The sequence below is a fragment of the Pteropus medius genome, unplaced genomic scaffold (assembly GCF_902729225.1).
Source record: "Pteropus medius unplaced genomic scaffold, Ma_sr-lr_union100, whole genome shotgun sequence".
In the NCBI taxonomy this organism is placed as follows: domain Eukaryota; kingdom Metazoa; phylum Chordata; class Mammalia; order Chiroptera; family Pteropodidae; genus Pteropus; species Pteropus medius.
The window spans coordinates 8,897,522-8,921,005 of NW_024349801.1; the positions used below are offsets into that span (position 1 = coordinate 8,897,522).

Genomic DNA, 23,484 nt, shown 5'->3' on the forward strand with positions numbered 1-23,484 from the left:
ATATGACAGGAAGTGTCACAGCCTTGGGCTAAGAGAAAATCAGCAATTAGCCGAGAGAGACATGCCCCCACCACCCAAAAAATATTGAAGATGGAAGAGAAGTTCTTTAATTTTTACATGCATGGTAAGGAAAGGGGATGCTGTGGGGAGGAGCTTCTTTGCCCTGGCTACAAATAAGACTGTCTCCACCGACACTCCCTGGCAGACTGCATTGAGAGCACTGGGAAAGTCCTGAGGTTACGGTTTTCTTTTTGAAGAACGCTGCCAAATTGCTAATTTGGACTCACGTTCTTTTTCTGCAACATAGCTTTCACTGACCTCGAAGGAGCCAGGGTGTAGGCAGCTAAGGATCTTAATGTTTGAGAATTGCCAATTCTGCTTCTCCTCCCGTAACTCTCGGGTGGTTTGGTCCATAGGATTAAATGGCTCATTACAATTCAGCAAAGTGGCTTTTATGTGCAATTAATGTTTGTTAATTTGGTTAAACGTCAATGTACATTTTTTGGGGAAAAAAGTTGCTGTAATATAACCTCCAGCCCCCAAACCTTGGAATATCGAGGGGCGAGATGTTATTTCCAAACAAATGCAGAGGTGGTGATATTCAGCGTCTACTTGAAATTGAATGGACAGTACCTTAGTTAAATGTCCCTCTTGGGTGAAGAGACAGTAATATCTCAGCACATTTGAGTTTAGAGCCAAAGTTTAGAGGATAGTTGAGAAAACCCACTGGAAAAATATTGCTTTTACCACTTCGTCCCTTAAGAGGGAAGACAAGCCTCGACTCAATAGTTGGCTTAGTTATTTTGATCCCCCATTTTTTTGTCGCCCTAATATTTTAATATTTTCCCTTATGTTTGTGTTTTAATATTTTTATTTTTGTCTTAATCTTTCATATGTCCCTGTCTATACTGGTTCTGTTTGGGCACTAAAGTTTCAGAGATAGTTACTGAATTTTCTTTACAATGACCATTTTTATTAAATAAAGTCTATCATGCATTTATGTAAAATATACATAGTAAAAATATACACAGTAAAAATATAAGTAGGCGAAAGCATTTGATTCTTCAGCCTTGGAATGTACATGCCACTAAAGTAAAAAAAAAGGTTGTCTTCTCTAAAGATTGTCTTCATTTTCCTATACCTTTGTCACAAGGAAAAAATAGACATAAGGGTCTCAGTCTTAGAATTTCTTTCATATATATATATATATATATATATATTTTTTTTTTTTTTTTCTTAAGAGTTTGATCCCTGTTATAACTCTCTGTGCTGGTTAAATTGTGCTGCATCTACACTGTAGGTTGAAACTTTATGTGACTTGTGGCTGTCCTACATATTTTAAATTCCGCGTTTTGTCTTCTTTTTAAAAATCATTGTCTTTGTACTGCTCCTCTCTCTCGTATCTCCCAGATATGGTGCGATGATTAAGTTCTGTCTGCCCATTCACTGCCCATTCACCCTGCTGGAATGGGGGACGTTAGGGCAATTCCTTCTAAGCCTCAGTGATATATTCCTCTTCCTTTTGTTGTATCAATTGCCTTACACAAATCGCTTCTTTCTTCCTTGTAAACTCAGAAAGGTAAGACCCCCAGGGCCAACGTGTGGGGTCTACAGAGACCTGCTTTAGTTTGCTCTTTAAGTCTGATGGACCAAGTCCATCCTAGTAGATCTTCCACTCCAGGAAAGGTGCCCCAAAGCCAGCTGATCATAAAGAATATATGTTTTTGTGATATGTCCACTTTTCGGGTCATTCTCAGAAATCTGTGACAGTGGCTGATTGATGATTTTCAGTAGGGCCAGGTATGTGGGCCTGTGACTTGAGCAGTTGCGGAAGTCTCCATGCTCAGAAGGGCCCTCCTCTTGGTTAAATGCTCTGCTATTTTGCCATCTTAAAAATCCTCAACAATTTTTGAACAAGAGTTTTCACATTTTGATTTTGCACTGGGTCCCACAAGTAACGAAGCCTGTCTCGACAGAATTCTGACCATTTCTCTTTGCATATCATCAACCCAGCAAATATTGGCCAATAAATGGGAGTTCCCATCCTTCTCATCTTGGGAGAGTCAGGGACACCTATGTACCTCCCTGGATCTAGGAGAACACGTTAATATTTCCCAGGGGTCAAAGGGGAGAGGTGAGTTCAACAATGATTTAGCCTAAAGTGCCAAAGAATTTATCATCACATTGGGTGGTGAGCTCATTCACTGATAGCAATGTTTTTATGAATGGAAGGGAGCAAGGTCCAAAGTACTTTTTAGTTCTGTGGAAATCAGTCATGGCTTATCTGGGAAGCTCTCTGAATTTTGTGGTCCCAAGATTATCGATGGTTACATCGCTTTAGTTTTGGTATGGAGTCCCGTGTCCTACTTGTGTAATCGATAATTTTCCTTTGGTCGTCTTCCTCCCAGAGTCCTCCCAAACTTCGACTTGTGAATTTCACCCAAAGAATGTACCATTGCTTCTCATGGGATGTGCCATGTCTAAGAACTACACGATGGTAAGCCAACAGAAAAACGTTTTCCTTTCCTCTTCCTATACCTTTGTCCCAAACCTTTAGTTGGATTTCCATGGCCTCCTGAAAACAAACCCACCAAGCCAACAAACTCTTCCTCTGCCAAACATTCAAGACGCGTCAATCTGGTTACGAATTTGTTTTCTGTAGACGTCCCTAAGTTCAGGGGTGGGGAAGACATTTTGCTAGAACTGCAGAAGATCAGTTAGACTTTCTCTGAGAAGTGTGGCCAGCTTGGTGATAACAGCCAACGAATAATGTTTAAGAATGGGCAGGCGGGTTGGTGGAGAGAACTGATTGGCTGGCTTTTCATCCTGGAGGCAAAAGCCACAATCTCTCTTTCTGACTCTGTCTTTGATTTCCCTTTGTGAGTGATGAGATTTTAATTGGGTTAATGAAGGAAAGGCAGGAACTGATCCCCCTCCAGCAGAATGCGCCATTGTAGAATTCCTCCTTAGTGGATAGAATTGTGGGCAGGATTGTGTTTGTTTATTTATTTGATTTTCACCCAGTTCTTGATTTGGTGGAGGAAAGAATTTAAAAATTCATTATAAAAGCACACACTGGTCTGAATTCACTGTCTATTCTACCCAGGGCCTCTCTTTCTAGGAAATGGAACTTGGTATAAAAAGAGTGTTAGGAATGGGATTGGGTAGTCAGGTTTCAAGTTCTAGAAGTGTGAGTGGCAGTAAAACTTTCTGAGGATCATCTTCCCCATACTTAAGAGGAGGTGAAGAGGCTGTGATGGTTACAGAATACTGCCTGTGAAAACTCCCTAACCTAGCATATGGTGTTTAACAGCTGCTCAAATTGCATTTAGTTTTACTAGAAAAGAGGAGTAACTTAATGTTTTTATTGTTAGTAAATGTTTAGTTTTTTTTTTTAGTGTTTATATTGTTAGTGTTTTTATTGTTAAATGTCCTTTTGGCAGGAATCTGGGGTTGACCAAATTCTGCTTCATTTGCTCACGTACACTCCCTGTGAATTTTCTAAGGGAGATAGATATACAAAGGATTGTGACAAAGAAACCCCAGATTACAATAAGTGGTATTTGTGCCCAGCTATTCAATGCAAGGAAACGTGGTGAGGTCGGGAGCAGGCAGAAATCTATTTTACTAACATGGTAAGGCTTAAATGTGTTCCAGACCAATGGAACACGCCCACTAGACCCGGGAGAACGTTCACAGAGACCAAGAAAGAAGCCACTTGCTCCAAGCTGCAGCTGAGCACTTGTCCTGCATCTGGGTGACCAATAAACAAGACAGGGCAAGATGGCCACCAGTCAGCCTCCAGTGTGGGAGTTAGCCTGGTCCTACAAGAAGGACAGAGGACAGAAAGAGAGGGAGAACCAGAGTGAGAATGAGAGGGGTGGTCCGTGTAACAGGGCGCTTGGACGCACGGCGACCCTGACTCTCAGCAAACAGGATTATGTCCAATACTGGCTCAGGGTCTGGCAAGTCCAGAGCAAGTCTTCCTCCTGGGGAAAAGGAGCATTTCACAGAGGATCGGAGGAGATTCTCCTCCTTCCTGACAGCCCTTCAGAGGCCACTCCTGGTAGACTTGATCTGATGTCTCTCAAGGGAAACTTAGACTTTTATCTTCATGGGAGAATTGACAATAGATTACACTCACTGGGGTCTCGCTCTTCCCTCCTGAAGAGAAGAGAGGCGCCTTTTATGCCTTCATGGAATTCAAACTCAGATTCCAAGAAGAAAATTACATTTGTTCATGTAATAAATAATAATGCATTTGGACCTGGCAACGAGTAGGCATGGCTGCAGAAGATATATAACACAATTAGCCCTTGCTAGGAGTTGCCAGCTGACAATGGGGCAAGATTTATGTGTTTGCTTTTTCCATAAGTACAATTTTATTTGATAAGTACAGTCCAAAGATATAAAGAATTAATCCAGGTCTGCATTGTGAGATATTTCCTCTGTAATATTAAAATAAATATTATCCCTCTATCCAATTACATAAAATTATGTTAATATTATCATCTTTGTTGTTGTTGTCTGCCTGTTTAATCTTGGTAGCCAAAGAGTTTATTAAAAGCAGTGACTGGCTTCTTTTCAGAAAAAGGTAGATTGAGAGAGAGAGAGAGAGAGAGAGAGAGAGAGAGAGAGAGAGAGAGAGAGAGAGAGAGAGAGGAAGGAGAGGGAGAGAGGGAGGAGGGAGAGGAGAGGAGAGGAGAGGAGAGGAGAGAGGAGAAGCTGGCAGCATATGTGTGTGTTTATCATCTTACTCAGACGAGTACAATTATTTCCTAAGAAGCGCTCCTGACAAGAGTGGAGGGTCTGGTTTTCATGAGACAACTTCTACTCTGAATTCTCCCCTAACTTCTAGGTCCTCCCTTACGGCAAACTTGACCTTTTAGGAATGGCAGAGTCATACTCTGCTCAGAGTATGTGGGTGCGATTGGCAGTACAGGCATACCGCGTTTTATTGCGCTTTGCTTTACTGCTCTTCACAGATGTCGCGTTTTTTACAAATTTAAGGCAAGCCCCTCCGCCGGCAAAATGAATACAACTCGCTTTATTGTGATACTCTATTTTACTGTAGTGGTCTGGAACCGAATCTGCAATATTTCCAAGATATGCCTGTATGTAGAAGTGGGGTGGGCATTTGATCATTTTGAAGGAGTCAGAATGTATCAACTATAGGGAGTAAAGGTGGCAATGTGAGAGGGTGGAGGGGCAGGTTTGGGGAGAAGTTACTTTCTCAAAGGCCCACGTGATACCCACACATTCAGTGTGTTTACCGGTGGCTACTTACTAAGTTTTTATGCTAGGCCAGGGATGGCCTCATACAGTCTCTGCCAAGGGTCTTCCAACCTGCGAAAGAAAGCAAGAAGTGATGTAAAATTAAAGTGTGCAATGGGCTCAGACAGAAATAATAAGGTTCACTCATTCGCACAGACATACACAGCAAACACACACTTGCCAACTGCTTGCTTTAGCTCACACTTTATTAAAAGTGTCGTCCATTGCCTGGTGCCAGTCTGCAAACCGCTGGTTACCATCTACAGTGAGAAAAGCACAGAAATTGAGAGTGGGCATTTAGAAACTGTTATAGCAATTTGAAGCTGTCATCTTATGTCTGTGGAATCTAACAGTGATAGTAATACAAATCTGTCCTTCTAGCTTGCATTTCATTGTTTTTGTCATATCTTTTCTAGGAATTTTTATTAATTGGAAATACAATGATTTGGAAAAGAAGAAAAAGAAAATTGGGTTTTTCACTGGATGATTTGAGAAAGTGCAGGTCTAAACCGATAGAACTTTTTCCATCCACAGATCCCATTACAAAAATTAAACCACAGCAGAGCCTCAGTAAATGTTGGTTAACCTGATATGACTCAGAAACCTGCGCTATTCTCCGACTTCTGCTATTGGGAGGGGAATAATAAGAAACTAGGATTTACCGCAGTATCCTGTGTCCCAAACATGCCTATATTGAGGCTTCACAAAAATCCTTTGGGGAAATATAATAAGAAACATTTATAGAGGAGCAAGCCCAGGACACACAGCTTACACAGCTCGAAAGGGGTGAGCCAGGTTTCAATCCCAAGAGCAGCTTCTTCCTTTTCCTTGCCTGGCCTCCTCAGCTTAACCTGAGACTTTTTAGAGAGCGGGTATGGCCTGCCCACTCTGCTGCGGGCACGGTGTGAAGCCCCTTGCAGCCATTCTCTCAGTAATTTCTCTAGAAGCCCTCGGAACTTAGCTCTTTGCACATGTCCTCATCTGAGTCATGGAGAGGTAAACTGATGGAAGAAATACCAGACCAAGCAGTGTCAGGCATTGATTCTGCCCAGTGAGAGGCAATGTGGCTCAGAAGTTCGTTTATTAAGTTTGTGAGTCAAACAAGTTGTCTTCCTATGCGCCAGACATAAAGGGTGGCATGGCGGCTACGTACAGCTGTGCAGGCTGGGCACTGGACAACATCAAGGTCGCCATTTACATCACCGTCTATGTGATGGAGCCCCTGAAGTTGTACAGTGCACAACGTGCATGGCTGAATCAATGGCCTGGCTGGGAAAGGCCGCAGAGTCTGAAACCTGCTGTTCAAAATAGTCTCAGATGCACTTTTCAGAAAACGCACCAAGCTCCGCCCTGCTCTCGGCAGAGAGAATGACTCTCCACACTCCCCCCTGGTGCCCCTATTGTCCTGCCCCTGGTGCGGGCCACCGGTCAGAAACAAAGCAAGATGAGCTTGTGATACACTCTTTGTTGGCCCTTTAATCTCTGGCTCTCTGAGCTTTTATGAAATGCGAAAGTAGACTATGGCCTGTGAAACACTATAGAACTCTGTTAGGTAATGATTAAAACATAGCAAATGCTGCCAATGATAATAAAGGAAGAATGAGGTCATAGGAGAACTTACTCACGTTTCAGCTACTCGTTGTTTCAGAAGGTCCAGATTCCCCAAGAACAAAACAAGCATTTGTTCTTGTCGATATGTCTATTGCCCTCTCTTAGAAAGGCTTGGCATGGAGTAGGCATTTAATAAATGCTGACAAATGAAGGAAAGGGGGAAGAAATGAAGGGAGGGTTAAGCGATTGAATAAATGAAGTTGCACGGATAGCAGGAACTGGGAACTCACTGCCTGCCTGTAATATTTTCGGAGAGGTAGATTGGTGTCAGTTATACAGTGGCATCTCCTTGGGTGTAAATGTCTTGCTGTGGAAGCCAGAGTTTATCGAGTCCCAACTGTACGTCAAGCACTGTACTAGGGGCTTGTCCTTGTGCTAGTTCATTTAAACACTTGTCCTCCTCACGATGTAATTACTGTGATTCCCATCTTACTGGTTAATTAACTGGTTGAGGCTTTTACTTGTGACAAGTACAGGATTTGAACACGGTCCCACACGAGTCTGGAACCTACACTTTTCTGTCATATTTGTTAAGCCAAGCAAAACTGCCCCCAGTTACATAGAGATAAACTTTTTTGGGGGGCGGGGGGAGGGACGGAATCAGGGCTTTTCAGAGTGTTGTTTTTTTACCCTCTTGAGCCTGTTGTTAGGTTCTCGCCTTTCTTGAGAAATCCTCTTTTCTGCGTATCTTAGAGCCTTGGCTCAAGGAGCGAGAGCACAGAGCGTGGGCCCCGGGCGAAGCAGCCTCTGCTCCAGGATGCGTTCTAGCATCGAGGTGCTGCTGCCGCCTTAGATCCAGGGCCGAGTGAAGGGCTGAGAAGGACTGTTGAGGAATCAACATGCATAAGTCAGAAGATCATAATGAGAACTGAGGGAGGGAGAAAGGAAAGAAAGGAAGAAGAAAGCGAAAGAAAGAGAAAGAGTAAGACAATGGAGGAAACCTTACCGAGTTGATCATTGAATTATTAGATTCATCTTTTCCTTCAGTGATCAGTGGTAGAAAACACTGGGGACAATTAAGATTCCGGGTAATGAAAAAAGAGAAAAAAAACCCTTCCTTGTCCTGTCATTCGATGCCATCGAAAAAGGATGCCTTGTGTTTTGTTGGTGTGGTCAATTTCCCTTCAAACCTCTGAAAGTCTGAGGACTGGGCCCGGGGAGGGGTGTGGTGTGGAGGAGGAAGGGAGGGCAGGGCGTGTAGGTCAAGGGGTAGAGGAGACTCGCCAAGTGTCAACATCGCTCAGTCTTTCAACCTGTCAGTGTGGTGCCACTGTTTCTGCCAAGGCCTGGAGCTTTCCCTGTGGCCCACATGTCACCTTGAATCTGACTTTGAGTTTCCAGGGCATGGCTTATTAGCCCCCTCCTCCTTCTCTCCTGCTTATATGCTGACCCAGCATCCATCCTTTTCCCTGCCAGGGTGGCAGGGGTGAAGGCAGACCTCCTGGGCTCTGAGGCCTCTCATCATAGAGGGAACCAGGCCCAGTCCACACACAGGGGAGCAGCTTGTCATCCTGAAGCTCTTCTCCTCCTCCTTGTGCTGCTGGGACAGGGCAAAGCCTTGGGTGTGGGTACTGTCAGTGGTGTTTGTTTACTCAAGAGTAAACACTTCTCGGGTTTGAGTGCAATCAACAGAAAGTTGCCAGGCGTGGTGGACCAAATCAAAGGAGGATCCCTCACCACCCATGCCACAGGGAGCCCGGAGGACTCCACTTATCTAATGTGCCACGCCCAGGACTGGTAGGAGATTCGAACCGAGTGCCCTTATGTTTAATTTCCTCAGGCTGCATTTAAAAGCTGTCTCTCAGAGCTTTGTAATGCCGAGCCACATGGTGATATCTTCTGGAGTTTTTATTGCACGCTCTTAATCCTAAGTTTGTAAGGCTTCCGCAGCAGCGTGTAAATGTGCTCTGTATTCAAGGCCCATGTTGTGGCTGGCATCCTCTAGTTTGCTACTTGCTAATGGCCCCTGCAAAGCCCGCTTTCTGTTCCTGGCTTGGTGGGTGTGAGCTGGGCGGGTTGTCCTCAGAACCATCCCCTTTTTCTCCAAACAAGGATTTGGGCCAAAAAAGAAAACCATATGGTTGTTTGGGGAGAAATACTGCCTCTAATAACCCAGGATGTCCGGGACCTTCCTATCTCTTAGATTTAATCCTCCGGAAACTTTCTGAATAAACCTTTCAGTCATCTTTTCATGCAGTTGCTAAAGCGACTGATGAAGTGTTTATAGGCTGATTAGAAAGTTTAAAACTCACATCGGATCTGGTTCGCAGGACTTTAGGGTCACATCTTTCCCTCCTTTGATTTGGTGACCATTTTCCTAAGCACACTCGGGTGTGTCTGGTGAGGGAGAGTAAATTTCCCTGCCATTATTTTGCTATTCCTCATAGGAAGAGGTGGACTCTTCCCCTCCTCTCAAATCTGAGTGGCCCCAGTGACTTGCTTAACGAATAGAAGGCAACAGAAATGATGTTCAGGGACATACAAGCCCAGATTGTAAAAAAGCCTTGCAGCTTCAGCATCCCCCTTGTTCCTAGAACCTTTCCCCTTGGGATGGTTCCCCTGGGAACCCAGGTACTAAGCCCTGAGGAGAGACACGTGCGGTGCTCTATTTACCAGCCCCAGATGGACTCAAAGTCAGCAGCACGCATCAGTGGCCAATCTTCCCAGCCTAGGCTCCCAGCTTGTAGTGAAGTCATCACCTTGGAAACGGCCCCTCAGCCCCCGCTGCCTGGTGGGCATCATTCCAGATAAGAGATAAACCACTAAACCCATCCTGAAGTTCTTATCCACAAAATTGTGAACAAAATAGAATGGCCTTTTATTTTGTCGGCATAGTTTGGTATGTAGCAACAGGTAACGAGAACATTCGATGAACAGACACTTTAGTTCTTGGGATTCCTAGGTGTTTGAGAAGAGTCAATGCACCTGATCATAAGGGAAAAGGAGAAAGGGGCTCCATGCTACCTGTGTACAATCTCTGTGTCACTAGGTCTTCAGTCACTTCCTCATTTCTGGCAATCCAGCTAATCTTATTAACTAACTTCCCAATTTTATGTTCTACCTCAGTATCTTCTCTTGCTTCAAAGTGGCTTTAGGAAGTGCAGAAGCAGAGATTTGGAGACCTGGGGTGACCCATCCTTGGAGGTGATTCCTTGCTGGGTTTCACTGGACCTAGCTGTGTGATCGCAAGTTTACAGCGATGAATGAGGCAAGTGTAGCCTTGAAGAGTTCCAGACTGTAGGAAAAGGGAATGCGGGTTCATCCTCATGTGTCAAGTACAATCATCTTATTGCAGCTTCCTGTAAGGCAGTGTTGAGAAGATTTCTGAGTCTAATATGAGACTCAGTGGGAAAGCAAATTATTAATAATTTGTGATGCCAGAGTTAGTTAGGAGTAGCTACTGCTATAGCTTGAGTTCCCTGTGACTGAAGACCGGGCTCTAGAAATGACCACTGATTCTGATGCAGACTGTAGATGGCTTATTGAGCTACTGAACTCCAAAAGGATCATCAACTTTGGAAAGTGCCTGAGAAAATTTCAGTAAATTATAGCTGTGAATCTTGAGAGCAAGGCCCAGGGAACATTCGATTTATCCATTGAAATATATTTGGCAGTCTAAATTGGTGACACTGGGGATTCGTGCATTCTTTGGATTCAGAGCCACTATAAAGTGTGATACATGTAATGACATTTTATAGTAGATTGTACTATCACACACACCCATAACAGGGTGGCACAGTGGAGTGTACGTTAGACCTAAAACGAGACATCTGGAGCATTGTTTGCTAGGGTTGCCATAACAAAATACTACAGACTGTGTGGTTTAAACAAGAGAAACTTATTTATTCACATTTCTAGAGGCTAGGAGTCCAAGATCAAGATATCGTCAAGTTTGGTTTCTTCTGAGTCTTCTCTCTTTGGCTTGCAGATGACCATCTTCTTGCTATGTCCTTATATGGTCACCGTTTGGTCAGTGAGTGACTCTGTCCTAACCTCCTCTCCTTATAAGTCCACAAGTCATATTGATTTAGGGCCCACCCTAATGACCTTACTTTAACTTAATCACTTCTTTAAAGACCCTTTCTCCAAATCCGGTCACATTCTAAGTTACTTGGGATTAGTTAGGTCTTCAGCATATGAATTTTGGGGGCACATAATTTAGCCCAGAAACCTGAGTTTGAGTTCTGACTCTTCCACTTACTGGTCATATGATCATAAGTAAGTTATTTAATCTTCTTGAGCCTCAGTTTCCTTTTTTGCAAAATGAGACTTAAAAATGATACTTTGCTCTCAGGGTCGATGTGGGGGTAGTTTGATAACATGAAACTGCTATGTATATGAAGGTGCTTTGTATCAGCTATGGATGAATAACTGCCATTCATTTCAACCTCTCAATAAACAGCGCCCTCTGGGATGAGTGACATTAATGACCAACACTTACAGGATTAATTAGAAATTATAAAGATATTTTTCAGATATAGTTCATTTAAGAATTTCAAAAACTGTGATTATTAAGATCATAATTGTTATTAGTGCTATCATTACACTAATTTGAGAAGTAGGAAAATGTTTTGCTCTCCCATTTTTGGGATGCAGACAGGCCAATCGAGGCTGAGTGTCTCATCACTGGTAACAGTTTCATGACTTCAGGAGCTGGTAGTGGACCGTCTCCCTATTCAGCCTCAGCTCCAGCTCTGGGAGGTCTGTGCCGGCCTTCTGATCAGGGATGTGGGGGGACATAGATTGTTAGTCAGTACTTTTAGTTGAAGGTTGAGGGTCTGTGGGGTTTGGCATGCTCTTTTCTTCTTGCTTTTCCATTATAAAATGAGTTGTGCAGAAAACCCAACATGTCCAGTTATGCTCTGTCTCTTTCCGGTTTCAGAATTTGATGCCAATGACTTTTTATTAGCCCTTATTATAGAACTACCTGGGGCTGGCTGTGAAATAATGCCTTATCAAAGTTCAAAACTTATCTTGAGAGGTCAGTGAGAAGGAAAACAACATCTTATCAGCTGGAGCCACGTTAATGTTTCTCCATTTATGTTAAACCTTAGATTGGGGATCAGAGGGATTAAGGAGTACATGAGTTATGATGAGACATTAGTGTATAGCATGTGGCATGTCACAGAGGAGCCTTAATTTGGGGACTAAGAGGCCTCTGCTTTGAGAATAATTTTAAGGGAAGAATCAGTTATGGGGCTCTGTCCATGGAATTTGGAGAGTCTAAACATGTCACAAGTTCATTATCATAAAATATGAATGCCAACATCTTGTGTGAGCCTACTGTGGGCTGGATATGAGTCAGGTGCTTTGCATACATAGTATTACTTAATCCTTCCACAAAGCCATAGGAAAGGAAACCAACTGCAAACTTGACATCGATATTCTTAATATGGATGCCGGAGTCAACCTGATTAAGGATCAAATCATGGTTCCATGATCCATATGTGATTGAGGCCAAGTAGACTAGTTCTCCAAGCCTCAGTTTCTTTGCCCGCAATTAGAGGTGATGTAAGTGGAGTGGTTGGCCTAAAGTTCATTATATGTTAATTGACTGGTAATAGATAGCTAATCTTCATCGCCACCATCACTATTATTATCACCATGATTACCATCATCACTGACATCATCATGACATCACCAAAGTCATCACCATCACCATCACGATCACCACCATCATCATCATTACCGTCATCACCATCACCACTATATGCTTTGATGATCCCCATTTTCTAGGAGGCTCATATTTGGTATGGGGAATGTTTTTAAGTTGTGCTAATATCCTGCTTCATATAACTTTCTCATAGAGAGGAAGTTACTCCCTTTTCGACTACTTTTCAATCCTAATTATCTGGAGGAGAATGTCACCATTTGGTGCTAATCGGACTTTAAGGCCTCTCTAAGGCTTGTTAACAAAAAGCTAAAGCGGGCCTTAGTCTCAGAACCCTAGACAGGAGATATTATATAACTAGAAATTTACAATATGGTTTTTATTATAATTTCTTCACATTCCCTTTTTTATTTATAACAAATAGTAATCATTTTACAGTTAAAGTGGTGATTAAAGTTTTTTATACAACATAATTAAGGAAAAGGATAAAACAATGAGTAGATTAAAAATAAGTAAATAGAGAGTATACATGGATATGACAAAAACGGTGATGGTACATGAATATTTGTAAACTGAAGTGTTGCCTCCAAAAAAACCAAAGAAATTAATTACTCTTGGCTCTAGGCTCAGAACTGTAGTGCTTTTCTATCTATTTCTGCTCTTCCCCAAAAAACCTAGTACGGTGTCTGTTGTGTCAGAATCAGCCAGGATAACCTAATAAACATGGAAATTTTGGGGCCTGACCCAGCGGTGTCCTAGAACCAGCTCTACCAGCTCACGAAGAGCTGATTTAGGTGCTTGTCTTCTCAACTATGTACAGTGACATCACATTGGTAGCTGGAATTGGCCATGGTGAGGAAATTTACACCAGGAAACACCACAAATCATGGTATATTTCTTTTTTTACCCCCAAGAGAGCTGGTTGCAAAATTTACCATCGCTCCAACTGCCTTTACCCCAAACCTACTGAGTCCGAAACACTAGGAGTAGGACCCCAAGTATCTGTGCTTATGAGGCTGCTACCCAGGTGATTCAGCTGCTCAGTCTCCATTTTAATCACTGCCTGAGAGCTTCCAGAACTCTCTGCACCTGCAACTTTTGCTTTCTCCAAACCAGTCTCCCTGCTATACCCCCATCTGCCCCCAGCCTCTGCCTCTGAAGGTTCAGCTATCAGGAGGAAAATGCTGCCGAGGCTTCCGGGGAAGTCTCTCGATGAAGCAGAAAGACGTTGGGCAGGGATGGAGAAAACTTTAACTGTTTAAACACAAATAGCTGAAATAATTGCCGAGCAAATCTAGAAAATGACTGGCTAAGTAAATTGCTTTTTTTGCGTAACGTTTCTTTGAGTTTTTCCTGGTGGGGATGAAGGAGGGGGGAGGGGAGGGGAGGAACCAACTCCTTGGGAATCTCAAGCCGACCCTTGAATCCCTGGCTCTTCCTCCCCTGAGCTACACAGGCGTTTCCTACAGCGTCAGGTCACAGCTGCCTCTGCCCGCAGGGCCCCGATCTTCCCTTTGAGGCTTGGAAAGGAAGAGAGGGATTACTGCAAGACACTGAAATATTGGTCTGGAGTTGCTGTTACAGTGGCTTCTCGAGGTTATGCTATATTAAGATTGGTATGGAATTCCGATCAACGCTTGCCTGTGAAATGATGTCTAATTTTGTGTAAATAAAAGGCTTAGGGACAGTCACAACTCATTATTGAACATCTAGTATGTGTTATTTATTGTGGTAAGGTGATTTTATTTAGAACAAACCATCGCAAGTGAATACAGGAAGAGCACAAGAGGTACTGTGTCCAGCCCTTCTTTACACATTGACTTAAATGTAAACTCTGTGAGTTCTGTATTCTTATTTTCAGCCGAGGAGCAGAGTTTAGTGCCTTGCCGGAAGTCGCAGAGCTGGGATTTCAGTGTGGCCAGGCTGCCCCCAGGGGCCAAGCTCTTAACCACAGGAGGTGAAGCTGTCTCTCACACCTGGGCAGTCATTCCATTTTTCAGTCCTCTCAAGTGGATAATAATTGTGGGTATGTTGCTGAGCAAAGTAAAACTCAGAAAAGTTGAGACACTTGCCTAGGATCACACAGGAAATAAAGCACTTGAAACAGAAGTAGAAACACAAGGATGTCATCATTTTGTATGTTGAGCTGCTGCTGCTCACAGCCATATGGGATGGAATTTTCAAGATCACAAAGCTTGAGACCAGGAGTTTCCAAGTGAGGTCCAGGCTAAAATAACTCTACGGTCTGTCAAGTTCTAGCTCTGCGACCCTTGCAAGTCATTCAACCTAATGTCTTCTCCTATAAAATGGCTATTATAACATTAGCTCAGGTATCATCACAAAGATTTAATAAACTACCATGCACAACCCTCCTAGCAAAATTCCTGACAAAGCAGAAAAAAAATGTTTTGTTATTGTTATTATTTCAACCCAAAGCTGCATGTTTTTGTGAGTTTGGTATCATGGTGATTTACAGGAAAATCCTCCAAAGCCTGGATCCTGCCTGTCTCCAAGGTTAGTCCTGCCATAAGCCCTAAACCCAGTCATAGATTTCTTTTTGGCTGGCATCCCATAAACAATAAAGAGAGCGAGAGTGAGAGCGAGGGAGAGTGAGAGAGAGAGTGAGAGAGAGAGAGAGATGATTGATACAAGGTAAGGATGCCCTGGCCCTCCAGAGAGGCTAGCTGGACCCCCTAGGCTGGAGGAGGGACATGTATTGGTTTTATCTTCCTAGAGGAACTCACTTATTTGTCACCACCTAGTCTGACCTTGAGGTCGACCCACTTGCCCTTCACACAGTGGCAGTTTCAATATGGAGGCAGCTGGGGATCAATTTGATCTCAGAGTGGTCTGCTCAGACCAAGAGTAAACTCCCCTTTCCTGTCTGTCGGTCAGAATGAAGGCTGCCTTGTCTCCCGCTGGACTAAGTAGACATATTGGTTTCAATTTTTGATCTTAGAATGCCCAGATGTAATGCAAGAGGCTGCCTGGAGCTTCTTTTCATTCTTATTTATGTTTAAAATACTTTAGAATATTAGAAGGCAATACGTAGTGATTGAAGATATTTTAGAAAATACAAATAAGCTAAAGTAAGAAATGTTTAAACCACAGACCTTACCTTCCATAAATATAAGGAATATTTATATTTACATATAGAATATAGTTCTATATTCTTAATTCAACTCGCATTCTCTTATAAAATAATGGAACAACTGCTTGTCAACTAATGAAATGCTGAGTGATTAAACAGTCTCAATCTTGTTGCTTTAAACATTCACATGGATGAAAATTTTGGACACTCGTCTTGAATTTTGAAAAGGAAAGAGCTGTTTCTGACCCTTTCTGGACAAAGGTTCAGGAAGACACGGAATATTTATGGCCTTTGCCCCCTCTGGTACCCGTAGAGACATCATATTTCAGAGTCTGAAAGGAAAGGGTAAGGAGCATTTAGAAGCCTATTCCAAATTGACTGCTTCCTGGATATTAATAACAAGGAGGACAAAGGTGGACTCGGGCCTGCCAGGCACAAAAGAAGGCTCTTTCCCACTCACAAATTCATCCCCTGGGCTTCCCGCTCTGCATAGAGGGAGGAGGAGAAAAGAGAATGAGAGAGCAAGAAAACGAAGAGCTCCTGCATGTTCACAGGACTGGCAAGAGGGAGGAGAAACCGACTCACAGGCCACCCATGGGCAACACCTTGGTAAAATCATTGTGATTCAAGGTCTAGACCTCCTCCTTGCGAGCCCAGAATTATCATTGCCTTGCCGATGGAAAGGTTTGTGTTGGCACAACTGGCCCAGTTTCTAACCCTTGAATGGTTGCGGGAGAAGCCACATCGCAATCAGAAGATTGCTTGGCAAATGTGCCACAAGAACAGAGCAAGTGGGTCGTCGAAGCGGCTGGGACCTTTACCGTAGCATTTCGGCTCCACCCTAAGGAGAGGGGGGCCGGGGGGTCTGGACGTGGAGACAACACTGAGGTTAGACATTTTCTTCCAGTCTTTTCTGTTTACTGTGGTGTCGGTTTGGAGACAGTCGACTTGGCAAATCATTTGTTTTTCTTGCCTCAGTGTTATCTCCTGTAAAGTGGGAGCAACGTAGCGTCTACATATGCTGGTTTATGTAAACTGCCTGGCAAACTATGTTGCCGTTACCAAGAACCATTTTACTTCTCACATTTTTTTTTTTTTTTTTTTTTTAGTTTATGTATACTAATGTAATTTATTAGGTTACTTTAAATTTGTGCTTAGATCGGGGCCATTCTGTCCCATTAAAATGACCTCTATCCTTCAACTAACAGTAGTTGCGGACAGTCTGTGGCCATGATGCCCCATTTGGTTCCTGACTGTAAGACGTGCCCAGACTTCCCAGATCTGTAGATGAGGTCGACTGGTGGTACAATCCAGGAAAGGAAAGAAAGAGATTCAAATTTAGATCATCGGCTCTAAAACGAATCAACATTTTGGGTACTTAGAGGTTGGGTACTTTGTCATCTTCACTCCCGTCATCCAATGCTTTTCTTCAGTCTTGTTGTGTCGGGGAAAACTCAGCCAAACCTAAGAGAAAATCTTAGTATCTGATTGGGGAGGCACCACTCCTCAGACTTAATAACATGATGCGCAACAGAACATAATTTTCTGATTCTCTCAGATCATATATTGTTTATGCGAAAGTATTTATTAGCAGGCATTAAGATTATAAGGAATTAATTTTAACCCAGATAGGAGTAAGTTTTGCAGGCTAGCTGAAACACTTTAGAATTTTTTATTAACCTCAATTGACATCTAGGGATTTGATGGTTTTCTTAAAGAAAGCTGGTTTGAAAGCCCAGCCATTTGTGTGTAAACTTTCCCCATTAGTTGGACTAATTGCTCGAGGACTTGCCTACTCATCTCCCATTTTCATCTTGCCTGAAGCCCCCTTTATGGTCCCCACAGGGATTTAGATTCCTTCCTGGTGTGCAGAAGTGAGATCAATTGGTATCTTCAAAAGCACAGATGCCAATCTTGGCTACGGAAGGCCCAGGATGGTCTGAAAATAAATCTCTTCTCATTCTGTTTTCCATCCATGTTTTAAGGCAGTGTTTTACAAAGTCAGGGACTCTCAACCCCGGTGGGATCTTTCCACTTTGATACTTTAGTTGGTACATAGACAAGGCATTAAATAATCCCAGGACACATCATATGATAATTATTTCTTTTTCAATTTTCTTTCAATAATTCTGAAAGTGTTTAGGAGAAAAGGTCAATGTGATGCTGGTAAAAATTGTCGATCGCTTTCTAGGTTTCCAGTTTTGGAAAATAAAAATATAGGACACCCAGTCAAATCTGAATTCCAGATAAACAACAGATACATTTTTAGTATAAGTATGTCTCAAATAGGGCATGGGATACACTTACACTAAAAAGTACCTGTTATCTGAAATTCAAATTTAACTGAGTATCCTATATTTTATCAGGTATCTCCACCCCTTTCTGATTTCTACCAATGGCCTCTTTTCAACAAAGACTGAGTAGATTTCAGGCTTAAAATTTATAGCTGGGAATAATATCTAGTTAAAATTTAATAATAAGATTTTGTTTTCACTGTATTTATTTTTACATATGCCTTTTAACTTAGGGCAAATAACACCAGTTGCATATTTACTTTAGTTCATTTAAACATAATGTTAATTTAAAATTAAATTTAAGTAAAAACTAAAAAACGGATAGATTAAAAAAAATGTTAGTACTGAGTAAACTTGGAGGGACCAGAATTACTAAGGATGGGACTCACTATTTTTTGTTGTTGTTGCTGAAATTAGATATATGTTGTATGTAAACCAGAGTTAAAACTGAATACGTGAAGAGAAGTTTGAGGAATCTCATAACTTAGGAAGGGGAAAACTTCCCAAATTGTCACAGCTTTTTGTTTGTTTGCTGTTTGTTTGTTTGTTTCGTTCTCTCAGGACCCAATGAGACTAACTCCTGAGTAAGAGATTCCAGTTTTCATTCAGATTGTCGTCTCGTTGGAATTTCTTTTCTCTTTCACTCCTTGTGCTTTCTTCCCAAGTTTCCTTAGTTCAGTGGTTGTGAAAGTGTGGGCCAGAAACCTATTCTTTGGGAGTATGCTAGAAACGCAAATGTTCAGGCCCCGCCTCTGACCGGCCATCTCTTTTGACAAACCCTTGAAGCGATTCAGATGAAACTTAAGTTTGAGATCCACTTTCATAATTCACACATCGAGGCATAGCTACAAAGCACCATCCCTTTTGTGGTATCCCCTGCTCCTCTCTTCCTTATCTGAAGCCTCATAGCCGTTCGTTTGAATTCCCTCAGAGTATTTATTATTCTTTGTAGGCACTACAGTTATTCGCAGGCAGTATCCACTGTCCTGTTTCACCATGAGCTCCTTGAAAAGAGGAGCATTATATATGAATATATAAAGCTTACTAAAGAAATAGTGGAACTCCTTACCTGACAGGTTTTAAAAATTCATCTATAAGAGGTTTTGTACATAGGAATCATTAAGAAAACAAATCACCGAAGTCTTAATAGCAGCATCTTGGGCTAAAGATACAAGCAAGACAAGATGCAGAAGGAGAAATGCAAATAGCTAAATATGCAAAAATATTCAGTTTCACTGGAAAGTAAGTTCAAGTAAATTAGGATATGCATAAAGAACCGTTTTAGCTATAAAATTAGCAAAGATTTAAAAATGGCAACATGCAGGTTTGCCAAGAATGCAGAAAAATAAGCATTCCTACAGAGTTCTGGGGGGAGTTTGTTATATAATCGATATGGAAAGTAATTTGGCAGAATATATAGAGAGCCTAAGCAAAGTTCATGCCCTTTGACTTAGTCATTTTTCTTCTTGGGGAAAAGTCAGAAATGCATATGAATATTTATGTACAAATATGTTCATTGCAACATTATTTATAAATAGCAAAAATGTGGGAATGGAATGCTTGCCAAAATGGTTAAGTAAATCATGTTAAATAGAACTGATAGAACATATGTAGCCATAAAAAAATAATGTTTTTAAAAGATAATGTAGTGACATGGAAAATTTGCCTCTTATAATGTTAAGTTAAAAAAAAGAGGTCAAGATAAACAATTTATATATATATAGTACCATAAAAATTATGTTAAAAAATGTGTACCCATGTGCGTCCAAAAGCAAATAGGTCAAAATGGTGTCAATGTTAGCTCTGAATAGTAGGAAGTCCTATTATCGGATGCTGGCAGCCTTTATTTTCTTCTAGACTTTGTGGTATTGGGGCAAGGGTTAGACAGACGGATCAATGGAAAAAAGTAATGTACAGAAATAGATTCATGTATATTCAGTCACTGGATTTTTTGTCAAACATCTGGATAAGCATATAGAAAAAAAATAAACCTTCACTCCTACCTCGCTCCTTAGACAAAATTTAATTTAAAATAGATATTCGACTTAAATATAAAATCTAAAACTTTCTAGGATAAAACATAGGAGAATATCTTCATGACTTTGAGGTAGACAAAGACTTTTGGGGGGAGTAATAAGGAGAACCCCTTAGTAAAATGTATCTGTCCCACATTATTTCAAATTTCTTAAAACTTCCAATAAGTGTCAGGGATTTTTGTCATCCTTTTTTTAAACCAATTTTCCCTTTCCTTAAAGGATGCATCTAATGGTGGATTGTTTGAAAAGAACAGGGAAACATAAATGAGTAGCAGAGGAACGCTAGCTTTGGAGCCAGGCAGACATGGGTTCAAGTGTGGGCTCCTCTTTTAGTTGAATGAGCAAGTCACTAAGCCTCAGAGCTTCACAGGATTATTTTGACAGTTAAGCAAACTAATGTACATAAAGTGGGTAGCACCTCGTATAGTGTCTGGCATGTAATAGGTACTCAAATATTTGTTCCCATTTCTCATCTCCTTTATCCAGGCACAGAAGTTGACATCTCCAAGCTGCGTACAAAACCTTAGTGTTTAGGGGGCACAGGTTCTAGAGTTAGACTATTTGAATTTAAGTGACACATACTCCCTGACTAACTTGGAACGAGTTTTATTTAATCTTTTTGTGCTTCAGTTTCTTCATATGTGAAATACTGAATTAACCCATAAGGTTGTTGTGACAACTGGATAATTTGCGTGAAGTGCTTAGCACAGTAGTGGAGCATATGTAAGGGCTCAGGAGATGTTAGCTACGATTACTGTGGAGTGACCATCTTCTGATGTTGAATGGCACCCACTCCAATGGTGGAATGGAGGAAATAAGTGCTTAGGACCGCAGAGCACTGTTTGAGTCTGAGAGCTTCCTCAGCTCTTCAAGGTCGTACTCTTTGCGTTCCCAGTGTAAATTAGATGCTAGGGTACATGCTTCATGGATCCCAGAGGTCATTCTACTTAGCCCAAGTGATGGTTGAATTATGAACATTTCTCTTGTCCTCATCTCTGGGTCAGGGTAAATTACACTCTATTTTTTCTTATTATTTTCATGGGGTCTGTGACACGGTCTCTTGAAATCATGTAGTGCTGAAACATTAAGACAAGTAACATCTGTGGTGAAAGCCCAATATCAAAACAGAAGCTGGGTGTTCTCAGTCTGCTTCCTTGCCCGAGCAGGCGGGAGGCACCGTTTGTTGAATAATCCTTGTTTATATCTATGTAACGATGTCTATGCTTGCTTTGAAGATTGAATTACGCGCAGGTATTTTTGTCTGTGAGTGGGCTCTTATACAAAGGAAAAGACTCCAAAAATGAAGGCAAAATTTAGTTAAAACTTTCACCACTCAAAGGGGTGTTAAGAAGAGGGTTCCTTGCTCAGCCATTAACAAGAGTTACAGTCTCAGCGCTCCGGGCAGAGGGTTGAAGATGCCACCATTAAAAGTGGGGTGTATTGTGTCTTAGCAGCCTCAGGGGCCCTGAAATTGCTGGATTCTACTTGTCTGGGGAGAGTCATCATTTCAGGCAGCAGCATCCAGTAGGCCCAGCTATGACATAGCCCAGAGTGACAGCAAGAGGGCTTTTTCTTTGATGGTCTGGACGTGTGCAGTTATAGCTTTTTTCGAGAGGAGCTAGACTTTCATAGGTCAGTCCACGGAAGCACAAGTAATGCACTTACGCTTTCTAATGATCCCTCTTAAAGCCTATCAGAAATTAATTCAGATCTGGTATTTCTATCTGGTACCACGCCCGAGTATAGTAGATGCTCAACAATTGAGCATTCTCTTGAACTTAGCCCACAGGACACAATAATTGCCCAGAGGACATACTTTCTATCATTCCTCCCATTCTATTTCCAGGAAGACGGTTCATTGATGACATCCTGGGGAAGAAGTTGAGAAAAAAGAAAATCATGAAGATCTCCATGGCCCTGTAGAACAAGGCAGACACTGGTGTCTTCTGAGTTAGGAGTCTTTTGGTTCCAAGCAATTGAAATCAGCTTTAACTAGGAGAACTGAGGAGGGGGAGTTTGTGTTATAAGGCCGTGATTTTACATTATGATTTTTAAGGGCAAGGAAGAACCACATGAGGATAGGATATGAATCTAACATGTCATCAGGATTCTCTTTTCATCTCCTGTCTTTGCTTCTTTTTAAGTATCGAGTCCATCCCTCTTTCTTGCTGCAGTCCTTTTTTTGCCAGTTTGTGTGACAAAAAAAGCCCACCCATGTGTCTATTTTGAGGCAGACCAAAGCTGGGGTCTCTTTGTATCTATGCCCAGGGAAGAAATTTTAGCCCTCTTTGAGTAAGATGCACCTGTATTCTACTACTTCTCTGTCAGGGGCCTACCCCTGTTGCCAGATGGACAGAGGTTATGGGCAGGACAGCTCCCAGAAGAGATAATAAGAATATAGCCAAATCGGTGGCTATTCCATTAGTGATACTAATGCTTCAAGATGGTCTTCTCCTTCTTTGGGAATGCTAGAAAGGTGAAGAAGGGACCCATCTTCCTGGAAATAGTATATACCGTCTTAAGAGACTAATGAAAGATGCTACCAAGATAGGGGACCCAGGGCTTGATCTTGTGGCATGGACAGTTCATGCGTGGGGTCAGAACATCAATTAGTCCCTTAAAATTTGCTTACCTGTCCATCCTCATGGCCATTGCCTCCCTTAATCTTAATCCTCTCCTACCTCAAATACTCAAGGGCCCTATGATTTGGCCTGTCCATTTCCTGGACTTCCTATTCTCACTCTCGTCCATTTCCTATAGTTCTATCACAGACTGGGATTCATAAAATTCAAACCTGGCCATGTCACCTTCACTCTTGAAAACATTTGTGGTTCCAGTAGCCCTAAGAAGTCCATATGCTTTTCTCTGCCCTTCAAGATGTCAGCCATTGGTTTGGGCCTCACTTCCTCATCATGCACAACTACCAGAAGGCATATCTTAGGTTGTCCAACTCAACTAGCAAAAAAAGCAGTGGGGTCAGACCCCTAGATTTGGGTCTCCCCTCCACTGCTGACAGGTGGGCAGTGACAGTGGGCAAGGTACTCATCCTCTCAGGCTTTCGTTTCCTCCTCTGTAAAATAAAAATTAAAAATATCCACACATGAGTTTGTGGGAAGAACTAAAGGAAATAGCCACGTAAAATGCTTTAAATGATTCCTGAAATGTAAGTATGCAGTAACTACTACCTATTATCATCATTATCTTCACCAATAAAATTAACACCATGATTGAACAAGCCACCATTTTCATTCCTAGACCTACAATTTTCTTAGATTCTCAATTTCTCTATCTCACTTATTTCTCTGAAGTCAAATTGAATACATTTCTTTAATAAATGGCCCAAAATTGAGGGAAATTCTAGGAATAAAGAATAAAATACTGTCTCATTAATGAGCCCTTAATCAGCCCTCCCTCAGAGGCACCTAAAAGATAGGAATAAATAGTCTTAGAAATAATGTCATTTTATTCCAAGGAGAGTAGGTGGGACATCGCAGGCCTTGACTTTGGGAAAAGAACACACAGGATCCTAAGGGCAGAGGGCAAGATGACTGCCACCAGGTCTCTGAA

At 41.9% G+C, this 23,484-nt stretch overlaps 1 long non-coding RNA gene across 1 annotated transcript in view; it reads left to right on the forward strand.

Moving 5' to 3' along the window:
- The window catches only part of LOC120622991 (uncharacterized), a 150,722-nt gene that overhangs the window by 31,875 nt on the left and 95,363 nt on the right, over positions 1 to 23,484 (forward strand). The window contains exon 2 of the long non-coding RNA XR_005658614.1: positions 2,409 to 2,497. This is a non-coding gene — a long non-coding RNA (uncharacterized LOC120622991). The remainder of the gene's footprint in view (positions 1 to 2,408; positions 2,498 to 23,484) is intronic.